This window comes from Macrobrachium nipponense, chromosome 23, assembly GCF_015104395.2.
Source record: "Macrobrachium nipponense isolate FS-2020 chromosome 23, ASM1510439v2, whole genome shotgun sequence".
NCBI classification, from domain to species: domain Eukaryota; kingdom Metazoa; phylum Arthropoda; class Malacostraca; order Decapoda; family Palaemonidae; genus Macrobrachium; species Macrobrachium nipponense.
The window spans coordinates 61,006,931-61,021,930 of record NC_061090.1 but is presented as its reverse complement, the minus strand read 5'-3'; the positions used below and the strand labels follow the sequence as shown (position 1 = coordinate 61,021,930).

At 33.8% G+C, this 15,000-nt stretch overlaps 1 protein-coding gene across 4 annotated transcripts in view; it reads left to right on the top strand.

Annotated features, from left to right (window-relative positions):
• Positions 1–15,000, top strand: part of LOC135201215 (uncharacterized) — a 300,721-nt gene that overhangs the window by 208,474 nt on the left and 77,247 nt on the right. The window lies entirely within an intron of this gene.

Here is a 15,000-nt window from a genome sequence, read left to right as displayed (position 1 = left end):
CAACAATAATAGTAAAGAACTACTGGTTTTATATAACAACCCGCTGGATTAATCTCATTGTGTGTATTTACTTCAGCGGCGAAATTATGTATTTATTTAAGTTTTCGATGCGGTGAGAACTGAGTTGTGGTGAGTTCGACCTGGTCTTGATTTCCTTTTCTTACTTTTTTTGATGAATAGATTCCCTTTGGCGTCCCTTTTACCAGCAGCTGACCTCCAGCGGGTCGCGAAGGCCAGGCTGTCATCGAAAAAGCCTCAAACGAGTATTTCGAAGGTGGCTGAGTTGAATGCCATTGGAAGACTTAATTGTAAAGAGATACAAAATTGAACATAGAAAGTATTCGGTTTTTACCTTCAACTAGGTTTATAATTAGTAAAAAAAAAAGAATATGGAAGGAATTCGGTTTTTTTCTTCAAGTAGGTTTATAATTAATAAAAAAAAAACTCGTGCTTAATTGTAAATAGATACAAATAATGAATATGGAAAGTTTTCGGATTTTACCTTCAAGTAGGTTTGTAACAAAAAAAAAAAACTCGTGCTTAATTGTAAATAGATACAAAAAAAAGATTATAGAAAGTATTCGGTTTTTACTTTCAAGTAGGTTTATAATTAATAAAAAAAAAAACTCGTGCTTAATTGTAAATAGATACAAAAAGTGAATATGGAAAGAATTCCATATTCATAATTTTTAAAAACAAAACTACAGATGCAAAAAAAAAAAATAATATGGAAAGAATTTCGTTTTTTTCACCTTCAGGTAGATTTATGATTAATTTTGTAAAAAAAAAAAAAAATCGTGCTACCAAATTGTCATAGTGTGGATTTTTTTAAGTCATGTTATGACTGTATTTTGAATACTCATAGGCCTCAGCTCTTAGTTCCCAGTTGGCTCTGATAAACTGGACCATAATTTTGAGCAGTATCTTTGTAAAAATCGGTTTTGGTTTTCTTTGCTTTTTCTTCTCTAATAAGTGATTTTTGCTTTCTGTATTTCCCATTACCTTCTGTTATTTCTTAATGAACACCATAATATTCTTTGGAAGCTTGAATTTCAAGTGCGTGGCCCCGTTGGTGGTGGGCTTGTTCCATATGAATGGGGTTCGTCTTCTGAATTAATAATAATAGTATTATTATTATTATTATTATTATTATTATTATTATTATTATTATTATTATTATTATTATTATTATTATTATTATTATTATTACTTATTATTATTAAAATGCTTAAGCGAATTTTCTGCTAATCTTATGAATTTGTATTAGATAATGACTAATATATGTACTCTACTATATACTATGCTATACAGTATAGAATAGTATATAGTATAGTACATATATTAGTCATTATTTAATACAAATTCATAAGATCAACAGAAAATTCGCTTAAGCATTTTAATAATAATAATAATAATAATAATAATAATAATAATAATAATAATAATAATAATAATAACAACAACAACAACCACCCCACACTATAAATACCACCCAGTCGAATTGGAGGACTGTGGTAGAAAAAAAGTTAATAGATAAAAAGTAACTAAGAATATTACTTAACACCCTATTTACTGTTTCCTCGTTCATTGAATTTCTACTCATTGCCTAATATTGGCAAACAGAGCCGTTTTCTTGTTTCTTCTAACCAAGAAAGCGAATTTCTCCTTCGAAATTTATTTTCTTGTGACGCCTGGGGTTTGTGGTGCTCTTTTTGTTCATACTCGCAATCTCATGACTGCGTTTTTTTTTTTAATCCTTCAAGCGTGTTTCTTTTTACACACGCTGTTTGTGGAAGTATTGTTGTAAACTGTTTTCGCATTTTTCTTTTGTCGTTCCTTCAGGAGATTGAATTGGAATGATTGTCGGAACTGTGCTGTTTTGTCTGTTAGGCGGTTCGTTGTCATACGCGTTATTAACACTCTTTTATTCTTGCTATTATAATTTTGAAGTTCTAATGGTGCAGGTTAATGTTATGTGTGTGTTATATATATATATATATATATATATATAATATATAATATATATATATATATATATTATATATATATATATATATATTATATATATATATATATATATATATATATATATATATATATACATATCATTAACCTGCACCATTATATGCATATATATATATATATATATATATATATATATATATATATATATATATATATATATATATATATATATATATATGAACTACGTGTGTGTTTAGGTACACGGCACATGCATTTTATAACAAAAACTATGTATATAAATATATATATATATATATATTATATTATATATATAAGTAATTATTAATATATATATAATATATATATACATATATATATTACACACACATGCATTTATTTATAAAAATATGTATATATATATATATATATCTATATATACATAAAATATATATAAATACAGATATGTGTGTGCGCGCGCGCGACCTCGCAGACACCTTGGAAACTCGTTTCGCACCATGAAGGTACTGCATCTATTTTTCCTTAGGGCCATTCTTTCTGCCTCTCTTGTTCATTGAATGTCCAACGCAATCATTTTTTTAAAACTCATTTCCCTCATTTCTTCTTCTCCTCTGCTGCTGGCCTGCCACCATTCTTCCTTTGTTCTCCGCACTTTCTGGGGTCATCCGAATGCCAAGGATCGATTTTCGGTGACTAATTGTCGTTCTTAAAAAAAAAAAAAAAAAAAAAAAAAAAAAAAAAAAAAAGTTCCTGATTTCCACGACAAAACTCCTCCTTCACCTCCTCCTCCTCCTCCTCCTCCTTTTCCTCCTCATTGTCCTCGCTTCGTCGACGACGACGACCTGATGGAAAAGGCGGCGACTATGCCTATCAAAAGGCCACAGACAGAAGGTCAAGGTCGCCAAGGCAGGAAATATGTGGTGACATTCCGAACTACTACGACTGCTGTCGGTTATTCAGGAGACCGTGACGTCACAGCCCTCGCTGTTTTAACTTCGTTATTTTCGAACGTCCTTCATTGACTTGTATTTCCAGCCGGGGCCTTTGGAGACCATCGGTGCCATTTTCAGCTCAACCGTGACCTTTATTACCTCTGTGGAAAAGGCAAAAACAGAGGCTTGCGAAGTGACCATTCAGGAATGGAATATTCGGAATAATAAGTCGTGCAGGGAATATTTAAAATAACCAGTCACTTTCCGAAAACGGCCATTGTAATTGATTATTCTTTTTCTATATGTTGTCGGAATATATTGGTAACCACGTGTTCTGACGGTTTTTTCCTATTTTCGTCTTGTGTTTACTCATATATATCTATAAACAGATCCATGTTTTTCCTGTTTATTTTTTCCTTCGCAACTTTGGGAAATCGAGGGACGTTGCAAATGCGAAGTCAAGAATAAGTATTATGATGATAATGATGATGATGACAATGAGAGGAGAAGGAAGGATAAATGGTGACATGTATTGGAAGTGGTGACATATATTAGAACCTGGGTGAATAGCTGGTCCATTATTTGATGTAATTTTGAGTTTTGTATAACCATTTCTTTATATATACACATCAATAAATAAATAAATACTGGACATTGTCTTGACTGTATTCCACATCTGACGAAGTAAAGAGCAGTAGGGGTGTTGGTCAAATTCCCCTCCGCCACTCCCTAAAACCATTCCCCGCCCCCCCATCCCCGGCCCCGCCTCAGAAAGATCAAAATTGGCCTCGTCTGAGAATGTCTCCGCTCCCGGCTGTTTAACAAGAGTTTTCCATCTGCTACATATGATTAGCGACACTTTCTGCTGGCGTTTTCTCGTGTACTAATGTACGCCGGAGAGTGGGTGCAATTATCTCTCCATGACGGGTGTTTGTGCTGCGTTCGTATGTGCGTGTGTGTGTTTGTGTGCATGAGTGTGTGTGTCTGTGTGCCGCCACCATTAATGTCAGTCGTGCCACCCATGTCCAGTGTGTTGGGGAACAGTGTGGTGTTCTTGTATCGCCGAGTGCTGTTATTCCTTAGTGTTATGTGCTGTGCTGTGCTGTGCTGTTATGTTCTGCCAATTCACTGATCGAGTCAACGATGTTTTTCGTATAAACCGTCTTGTCGTTTCGTCTTCGATACGAGTAATTCGTTGTGACTTATTTTTAAAAAATCGAATTGACCTAGATTTTGATGTTGTCATATAATTCGTCTTTTTATTTTGTCTTAGATACGAGTTATTCTTAGTGATCGCTGTATTTTTAAAAATCTGATTGACCTAGATTTTTTTTTTTTTTTTCGTATTTCTCAAATCCTTTCACTGAGTTGGATCCACCGTGTACAAGTAATTGTGAAAAGTCACGTTCTCCGGTGCTATAAGTCAAACTTTTAAAAATCTTGCCACCTGTCGTAGATGTTTGTTTTCCTGGAGAGAGAGAGAGAGAGAGAGAGAGAGAGAGAGAGAGAGAGAGAGAGAGAGAGAGAGAGTTTTCAGAGGCCAAGGATTAGCTAGAAATAAGGAGGAGAAATTTGATACAGAATCAGCCTCGACCAATCACTTCATCCTGCAAACTGGATGACTCCGAGGTGGAGAATCAGCCTCATTCATTTATCGTTCAAAAGAAGCGTATTTTGCGCATAGACACAAGGATGGGCGTGTCTTTATATATGCGTCTTGCGTATCGAAAGCATTACCAGTAAATGGCAGAACTTTTAGTTAATTTTTTCTATGATTTTTTTTATCATTATATGTTCATTTATTTATCTATTTATTACGTAAATATTGTTAACTCGTTTGAGGTTTAGGAAAAGCTCGTCTTTTGTTTCTATAAGTCTTACGTACAGAAGAATAAAAATCTTTTACTATGTTGATGGTTATTGTCATCATAATTATTTTTGTTGAGTGATTTTATGAAAGTTGTTATATCAGTAGGATTGTCGATTTTCTGAACTCTCTCTCTCTCTCTCTCTCTCTCTCTCTCTCTCTCTCTCTCTCTCTCTCTCTCTCTCTCTCTCTCTCTCTCAAGAAAAGCTGCTTCTGCTAGCACAGGTGGTCCCTCGTCGTAGGTAGTTTACATATAGAAACTCTCTTAGTGTCCACATTATATTATTTACTCTCCGAAAACTGACAGCGAAAATCGTTGCACTTAACCATAATTGCCCTTATGAATTATATGTATTTGTTTGTGTGAAGTTATTACAGCGGTATTAGAAAAAATAGAGATTAACTTTGAGAGAGAGAGAGAGAGAGAGAGAGAGAGAGAGAGAGAGAGAGAGAGAGAGAGTATATACCGTTTTCATAAGAAGAAAGCTAACTTTCCCATATGGCAACTTTTCCATAGTTCTTGTGTTTTCTCTCTTTGCCTAGACCGACGCAGAGATCATCGAATATTTCGTAGCTCTTATTTTGACATTGCTAGTGCTCACGTTATATATATATATATATATATATATATATATATATATATATATATATATATATATATATATATATATTAGTTGTATATATACACGTATATATACACATACATATACATGTATATCTACAAATTTATATATTTATTTATATATATATATATATATATAATATATATATATATATATATATATATATATATATATATATATATATATATATATATATATGTGTGGGTGTGTTGTGTGTGTGTGTGTGTGTGTGTGTGTATGTGTACATATATAAAATTATATATGTAAGTGGTGTATATAAATGTTAAATATAATATATATATATATATATATATATATATATATATATATATGTGTGTGTGTGTGTGTGTAACGTAGTAGTATGTATATATATAAATATCTCCGCACCGGTTAAGTTAACAGTCATTACATACCAAAATTAGTAATGTCATTGACATTATTCGGAAAGCGAACATAACCATGTTTCCTGGGGCCTTTAGCGGTGGGTCTTAGGAAATGGAAGGGTAATTGACGATCGAAACCTCTCTGGCGTCGCAATTGCGAGGTCGTTCAGGTCACGGCAGTAACGGGTTGACGAAACTTCCCCAAGAGGAATGTGGTGACATATATATGTATATATATATATATATATATATATATATATATATATATATATATATATATATATATATATATATATATATATATATATATATATATATATATATATATATATATATATATTTTACAGATAGAAGTGTTACGACGTAATTTCTTTATGAAATTATGGGAAAGCGCACTATTATTAGTGCGAAAAAGAAATTTGTATTAATTTTGTATATAAAATTTTAATCATTTGCCAAACTATTATTATTATTGTTGACAAGAAATTTTATTGTATTCTTCCGTGAAATTTAATTAATTTGCCATACTATTATTAGTGCGAAAAAGATATTTTGTAATTATTTAGAAATTTAATTAATTTGCCATACTAACATTATTGTCGAAAAGAAATTTGATTAAATTCTTCTGTGAAATTTAATTAACTTGCCATACCCTTATTAGTGGGAAAAAGAATTTTTATTAGTAAATATTCTTTGAAATTTTATTAATTTGCCATAATATTATTAGCTCGAAAAAGAAATTTTATTAAATTTTTCTGTGAAATTTAATCAATTCGCCACAAATGCTGTCCATTGTAACAAAATATATTCTATTAGAATACTTTGATAATAAAACGATGGAAAAACAAAACTAATTTACTAAATGGGTAGCAAATTGGAGACTACCCTTTTTACGGATATTAATCATTGAGTAGGCTTTCCGTCTGCCAGTATTTACATTACGCTAAAATCTGATGATATTTTGTATTTGTTCTCTTTAGTTTAAGCATTTTTCTTAGAGGGAAAAGCAATTGGGGAAAGAATATACGTATACATATATTTATTTGTTTATTTATATATATATATATATATATATATATATATATATATATATATATACATATATATATATATATATATATATATGATCATTTCTTCTTTTATTTACACTTAAGTTTATTATTAAACTTAATCTCACAAGGAGCGAAAATCTTACAAGTTATACGTATATATACACATATATATCCGTTTGTGTATGTATGTATGTATGAATGAACGGTATAATAACCTCCAAAACTGTATGCAGTTTACGCTGACACGAAAGCCTCACCAACATCACGATCCGCAACACAACTTATACACCTTCTCTGCATTTATGGATATATCTATTTGAGCCACGTTACTTCGAAATTCCTCACATGATTTTCCTTTTATAAGTTAATTGCCCGTGGTCAAGTGAAAGCTAACGTAATCCCGTGGCAGTACGGGAGAACGGAACCTAGAAACTAATTAAATTATTATGATTACCGTTTAGTTACGGGGACGAAGGGAAGAGAAGAGTCAGCCCTTCGTCTCACTCAGCCTTGTGCCGGAGATCGGGTGAAATCTGTCTTGGTACGACCGCGAAGTGGCTTCTGGCGATCGGTCGTCTCAGAGGGAGTCTGATGTTCCTCTGTTTCTCGTCCGTAGAATTTTAGTGCTTCAGGGAAAAGCCTTTCGAGCTCTTTTAGTAATAGCAGTTGGAGGGTCTTCGAATGTATGTGTGTGTGTGTGTGTGTGTGTGTCTTTGTTTAAAGTATTGACGCACTCACACATTATATATGTGTTTGTGTGTATATATACACAAACACACAAACACTCACACACGCACCTCTCTCTCTCTCTCTCTCTCTCTCTCTCTCTCTCTCTCTCTCTCTATATTATATATATTATATATATATATATATATATAAAATATATATATATATATATATATATAATAATATTATATATATATAATATATATATATAATATATATATATATATATGATGTGCATCTGTTTGTGTGTGTAAGTGCGCGCACGCGCGTTCGCATACACACACTTAGCATATGAGCATTCTCAAGTACGCACGCTGTTTTTAAAGTTAATATTGCAAGAGACAGTTTCTAGGAATACCAACCAAATCCCAACACGCCATCACGGGAAGTTTCACATTGTTCAGACCGCGAAAGTGCATAATAATTGCTCTTCTAAGTTACGTTTAAATCCCCGAATCAGGTAATCATCCATCGTTAGCCTTAAAGGTTAAAAACTAAGGAGAACCTCAGTCTTAACTCCTAATTCAAGCTTAGACTATTCCAGTCTCTGAGGAGATGTTTGCTGGAAGATGACGATGAGAGGCCGTAATGGTTTGGTCCTTGGATTCTTGCGAGTCTGAACCATCGCTATTTTCAGCGCTTTTCAGGCGTAGTTTCTGGCCAAGGGCTGGGGAGAACAAGAAGAAGAAGAAGAAGAAGTAGAAGACGATGACGAAATAACACAAAGAAAAATCTGTAGTATAGATACTCGTATTTTAGTACTACTGATCCACTGGTCCTATGATTCAGTGGTTTCATTGTAGCTTGAGCCTTCAGTGCTACAGACTACGACAGTAATCACTGTAGTTTGTATTTTTTGATCTCGTAGAGCTGCACACTACAGCAGTAATCACCGTAGTTTGATCTCGTAGAGCTACAGACTGCAGCAGTAACCACCGTAGATTGAGCTCGTAGAGGTACAGACTACAGCAGTAATTAATGTAGTTTGATCTTTTAGTGCTACAGACTACAGCAGTAATTACCGAATTCTGATCTCGTAGAACGGCAGACTACAGCAGTAATCACTGTAGTTTTATCTCGTAAAGCTACAGACTACAGCAGTAATCATTCTAGTTTGATATTGTAGAGCTACAGACTACAGCAGTAATCACTAGTTTAATTTTGTACAGATCATTGTAACCTGATCTTGCAGAGCTGCGGACTGTAGCAGTAATCACTGTAGTATGACCTTGTAGAGCTACAGACTTTGGGCAGTAAGCACTGTAATGTGATCTTGTAGAGCTAAAACTGCAGCAGTAATAAGTGCGATATACATAATCCATTTATATATATATATATATATATATATATATATATATATATATATTATATATATATATATATATATATCGTGTATGCGTGTATATTAATTAATTGTATTTCATAGAGTTGTTTTTTAATAATATCAATAAGACTGTGACAGTATCCCATCTAAAACCAAGGCTTAAATAAATGAATAGATATAAAAGAAATAAATACATAATTTTTTCACATAATTCCACATCGAGGAACGTACAGATTATGCAAATAAAAAAAAAATATAGCTAAATCAATATAATTATTCACATAACTCCCCAGTCCAGGTACGTGTAGACCATGTAATTGCAGACCATTTCTTTTCTTTTAATATTCTTGCATAGTCTCACACACGCATAAAGTAGCTCACCTCTAAACTGACCCGCACTCTCTGTCTGACCTCGTTGGGCAGAGGTCACATCAACCGGAAATGGCGTGGGGTGGACGTACACTGCAGATTTTTACATTAGTGGCCGGCTGCTTTAAAAGGGGTTTCATCTCGACTCTCGTCTGGGACGACTTTGCTCATTCGAAAGTTGCTAAATCTCGAGGTTAGAGGGAGGCTGTGCTGGTCGTTAAATTAGATTTTAGTATTTAGGGTCTTGTTTTCGTAGATGTTATTATTATTTATATTATTTTTATTATTAATATTAATAGTTTTCCTTGACGTTTCGGTGGTGTTTTCGATGATATATAAAAAGGTGAATTATTATTATTATTATTATTATTATTATTATTATTATTATTATTATTATTATTATTATTATTATTATTATTGAACTAAGGAACCTCCGTAACGAGGCTATAATATTGACAATCAAAAGCCACAGTAGTGTTAAAATATATTATTGTACAATGGTAAAAAAATACAACGAGAGACTTTCGGATACTGCTCCGTATCCCTCTTCAGTAGGACTGAAGAGGGATACGGAGCAGTATCCGAAAGTCTCTCCTTGTATTTTTTATCATTGTACAATAATATATGTTAACACTACTGTGGCTTTTGATTGTCATTATTATTATTATTATTATTATTATTATTATTATTATTATTATTATTATTATTATTCCTTGACGTAACGGTGGTACTTTGTATAATTTATCAAAAGGCGAATACTATTATTACTGCATAATAAAAATCCACAATTGCATAAGTAAATTGTCTTATTTGTAGAAGATAATACAGTTTATTTATATAATTGTGGATTTTTATTATACAGCAGTGTAATCACGACATTGTGAATTTCTTCTTCTTCTTCTTCTTCTTCTTCTTCTTCATTTCATTTAGTTTTTCTTGTATTTTACCGATGTATAACTGGTCAATGTCACTAAGTGACCAAGTTTTTAGTGAAAAACTATAAAGTGTTTTTGAAGAAATCGGTTTCTCTCTCTTCCAGTATGTAACAATTATTGACTTGACAAGAGAGCGCTGAGAACTTTATACAACAAATTCTAATCAGTTAAAAATTAAGAATGATTCTTTGCTGTTCACAAGTTTAGAGGAACAATCAGCTTTGTTAAAATCCTCTTTGGAGCGTCAATTCAAAGGTGAAGCGAAGTGACTACCTAAATCAGAGAAGTTGTTTTGAGAAAGCTGTAAAAGGAAAAACAAAAGAAAATATTTTAATAATAATATTCAACATCCAGGAAAAACTTTTAGGAAGCTGATTCAGTATCGAACTGCGGTGAGGCGAAGTGTGAAAGAAAAGGTGTTCTGGGAAAACCCTGAAAGGGAAAATAAAATAAAAGTCAATATTTGATAACATTCGACACCCAGAGGGGACTTTTATACGAAACTCGGCTGCCATGACCTGCGCTCATCTGTACGATTAGTAAGTTGTTTTGTTCTCTGTTTGTTCTCTGTTCTCGTCATTCCTTCACATTAAGGTCACACCTCCTGATTTATTTATTTTTTTTCATTTCCTCATGGCCGTCTCGGTTTGACGTTGCTAATTTATTGGTGAATTTTATTTGCCAATTTTGCCAAAGTCTGTCAGACTGCAGAGTTCGGAATAAAGGTTCTGGGTGCTATCACGTAAAATCTTACATGTATGTAATTGTGTATATATGTGTACGTTTGTATGTATTACAAACATACATCCATCCATAAACATTTATTCATACATACATACATACATACATACATACTGCTGGTGGAAGTTTTGTCTTCACTAATCCTGCCAATCCAATAGACAGTAAAACACCCTTGCTGTATCATTTTGATGTATGATCAAACCTTGAACAATTACTGAACCGTGACTAGGTCTGTATATATATTACATGTGCAGTAGTGGTTCTTTTCAATTCGACACAATGTTGTGGGTTGGCCTAAAAATTATTACACAACCAGGTGCACAAGTGATCGTCAAGGTCACGTGGGAGAGGGGCGCTTATTTACTGGGATGGGGGAGGGGGAGTGGGAGGGGTAGGGGAGGATTGTGATAGAAGGGGTCCATGGGCCCCTAGGTCTTAGGTCCCGAGTCCCTGGGATGGAAGGCATTTGAATCAAGAGACAAAACTATTTTGGGTGTGGTTCGTGTCTGTTGTCTGTATCTTTTTAGGCTACAGTAGATCCAGGTTCGTTTTAGAAATGTTTCAGCATTTTATGAGCAGCGACACCAGATTTAATGATAAGTGAAGATAATAACACAATGTTATGTATTTGAAACAAATATTTTGGTAACTGGATAAGGATGATGGTGAATAAAAAAAAAAAATATCTGTTTACTGTTTCGAGACCTGTGTGATGGTTTTCCTTTCATTTCTTTCTAGTATGTATATTTCTTGTACACACACACTCTCTCTCTCTCTCTCTCTCTCTCTCTCTCTCTCTCTCTCTCTCTCTCTCTCTCTCTCTCATATGTGTTTTGCTTATATATACACATCCTATGATTGCACAAAGAGTTGGAGTCTCTCTCTCTCTCTCTCTCTCTCTCTCTCTCTCTCTCTCTCTCATGTGTTTTGCTTATATATAGACATCCTATGATCGTACAAAGAGTTGGAGTCTCTCTCTCTCTCTCTCTCTCTCTCTCTCTCTCTCTCTCTCTCTCTCTCTCTCTCTCTCTCTCTCTCTCTCTCTCTCTCTCTCTCTCTCTTGTGTTTTGCTTATATATAGACAGACTATGATCTAACAAAAACTTGGAGTCTCATATGTACTAGAAGGGCACAGAGTCCTCGCAGGCTAACCCTGATTGGTGGGTTATATCTTTGTAAGTGGCAACAGTGGCCTTAAAACAGGAACAACTCATAAACTGAAGCTATATTCAGGAGCTGGTTCCAAGTAAGACCTCTTTATCACTTGCCCCCAAGTAAGCAGATCTCTACAACGGCGGCTCCGGCCAGAACCTCATTAGCAGTTTCTCCTAGAATAAGGTCTCTTTGACAGTGGCTCCCATGGGATTCCAGTGGAGGAGATGTTTTCAACAGTGGCTCTCATAGAATAAGGTCTCTTTGACAGCGGCTCCCATGGGATCCCAAAAAGGAAGAGCTATTAACATTGTATCCCAAAAGTAAGATCTCTGATAGAAGTCCCAAAAAGGAAGAAAGTGCTATTCGACAGTGGATCGCAAAGGGAAAGATCTCTACAACAGTAGCTCCAAGAGAAGGTAGTCTCTTCAGTTGTGGCTTCCAGAGAGGGAGATCTCTTCAATAACGTCTCCCATGTAGGAATATCTCTTTAAACAGTGGCCCCAGAAGAGGGAGATCTATTCAATAACGGCTCCCAGGTAAGAAATTCTCCTCAACATTGGCTCCCAAGTGTAAAGTGATCAAGGACCTCCAAATAAGATGACCTCCAGAGCATCTGCAGCATCCAGTTAGGAATAACTGTTGGGAATGCGTTGACAGACGGAACCGGAATGCAAATGGCAGAATTATCATAAACACTCTCTGATGACGACGTTTGTTCTCTGAATGAGAAACCTTGGGGTTGCTTTTTAGGTCGCTAGATTATGTAGTTGTGGTTTTCGAGTGGTTTTCGATCGGTCACGTCATAGTTGGAGAGGCAGCTTGTGTCATTAGATGGGATGATCATTCATGCGACTGAAGAAACTTCTGCTTGTTTTTATTAATTTTTAAAATGTATTACTCCTCCTGTAACTAGAATTTTATTTATTTTTAAAATTTAATACTTTATTACTCATCCTGTAACTAGAACTTTATTCATTTTGAAAATTTATTACTCCTCCTTTAACTAGAACTATGGGTGATGTTCATAATTACTCCGCTATTATGAAGAGATCCCTGTTACTAATTATAATGATTTTTTCCATTTGCCACTGCTATTTGAATGGAATTTTTATTATTGCGGTATCTGTCACTTTTAGGTCATTAATGCACACAATGTATTGTAAACCGTTGATATTAGTTCGAACAATTTAATTGCCTCAAATCATTATATAACTAAAGAGAAGTACTTCATCTTTCATGTGTCTTGCATTTAATCTCTTTGCACTGGAAACCTACTAGTCTCTTTAAACGCGGTCTTTGTTCTTCCTTAACCTCAGCTGTAAACACAAACAGCACAAAAGCGTTACAGTTGCTACCATGGGAGTACGCCGTTAAAGATGGCTTCTTCCCAGGTAGGGATGGCGCGTGGTTCCAGTGACCACTTGTACGTTGGCCTTGAGAAGATCAGGTTGAAAAATGTTTCGGTTTTTCTGTTCAGTTGCACGATGAGTTTTTTAATTTTTGGATATATTTTCATACCTGTCTATCTCTCTATCCGTCCAAATTAGTTGTCTATCTAACTATCTGTCTGTCTGTATACACACACAGAGACACACCCACACAATATATATATATATATATATATATATATATATATATATATATAATATATATATATAAGGGAGAGAGAGAGAGAGAGAGAGAGAGAGAGAGAGAGAGAGAGAGAGGTATTTTGTCTATTCAGGAATGAATCTTACTGAAGGCAGATGTCCCTCATTATGTAATTACGAACAAAGTTCGTTCCCTCTGTCTTTTTAAGAGTGAATCTCTCTCTCTCTCTCTCTCTCTCTCTCTCTCTCTCTCTCTCTCTTTGACAATGAATGACAGCGTATGAGAAACGAATAGACAAAAATAAAAGAAATAGTTATAATAGATTCTGAAGGATGGCGAGGGAAAAAGAGGGAAGAAGGCTTATGGGGTGTGGGCGGGCGTGTGGGCGTGTGGGTGTGGAGCCTAGTTTAACTATCCTCTGCAGGTATCGTCTGGGAGGGGGTAGATGGACCCAGAAAGAGGGTTCGGTTTAATTTGGCCTTGATCTTTTTTTTTTTCTTTTTTAAACCATTTGTCCTTGTTCTCTCAGCGCCCACATTCGTCCAGGAGGTACTTGTGTGCGTGTGTGCGCATATGATCTTAAACCACCTACTTGAATGATAAAGATAATAATTAACAGCAACAAGAACAACAATAATAATAATAATGATAATAATAATAATCTCCCAGGCTTTGTGCGAAAAATGGGTAAGAAGTGATTTGATCACTTGCTGTGGCATTAAAACAGCAGTGAGTTCTCTCTCTCTCTCTCTCTCTCTCTCTCTCTCTCTCTCTCTCTCGTTCCTATTGGTTGCAAAGTCATTAATTGACTGCACCCCGCCTTCCGGTAGCCTTTTTTTTTTCCATTACTCTGAAAAAGTCTTTCTGTTCGAAATATTTCTGGATTTAATTTTTTTTTTCTTTGGAATATTTGGATTGTAGTTCAGTCACTTGGTTTTTCTACTTTAGGTTTTCCTATACCTTCTTTATGATAATGTAATTCATACGTTAGTTAATATATATATATATATATATATATATATATATATATATGTATGTGAAATTATATGTATTATTATATAATATTTATTTTATTTATATATTATATATAAGTCTTATTTGTGTATAGTGTCATCTTTAATACTTCTATTAAGTAATACTTATGATTTATTTAAATAAATGCTTACACAAATATATTTATTTTTATATTTTAAATTTATATTATATATACATACATATATTTTATATATATATATATATATATATATTATATATATATATATATATATATATATATATATAGGTGTCATCTGTATACTTCTTAATGAGATACTTATGATT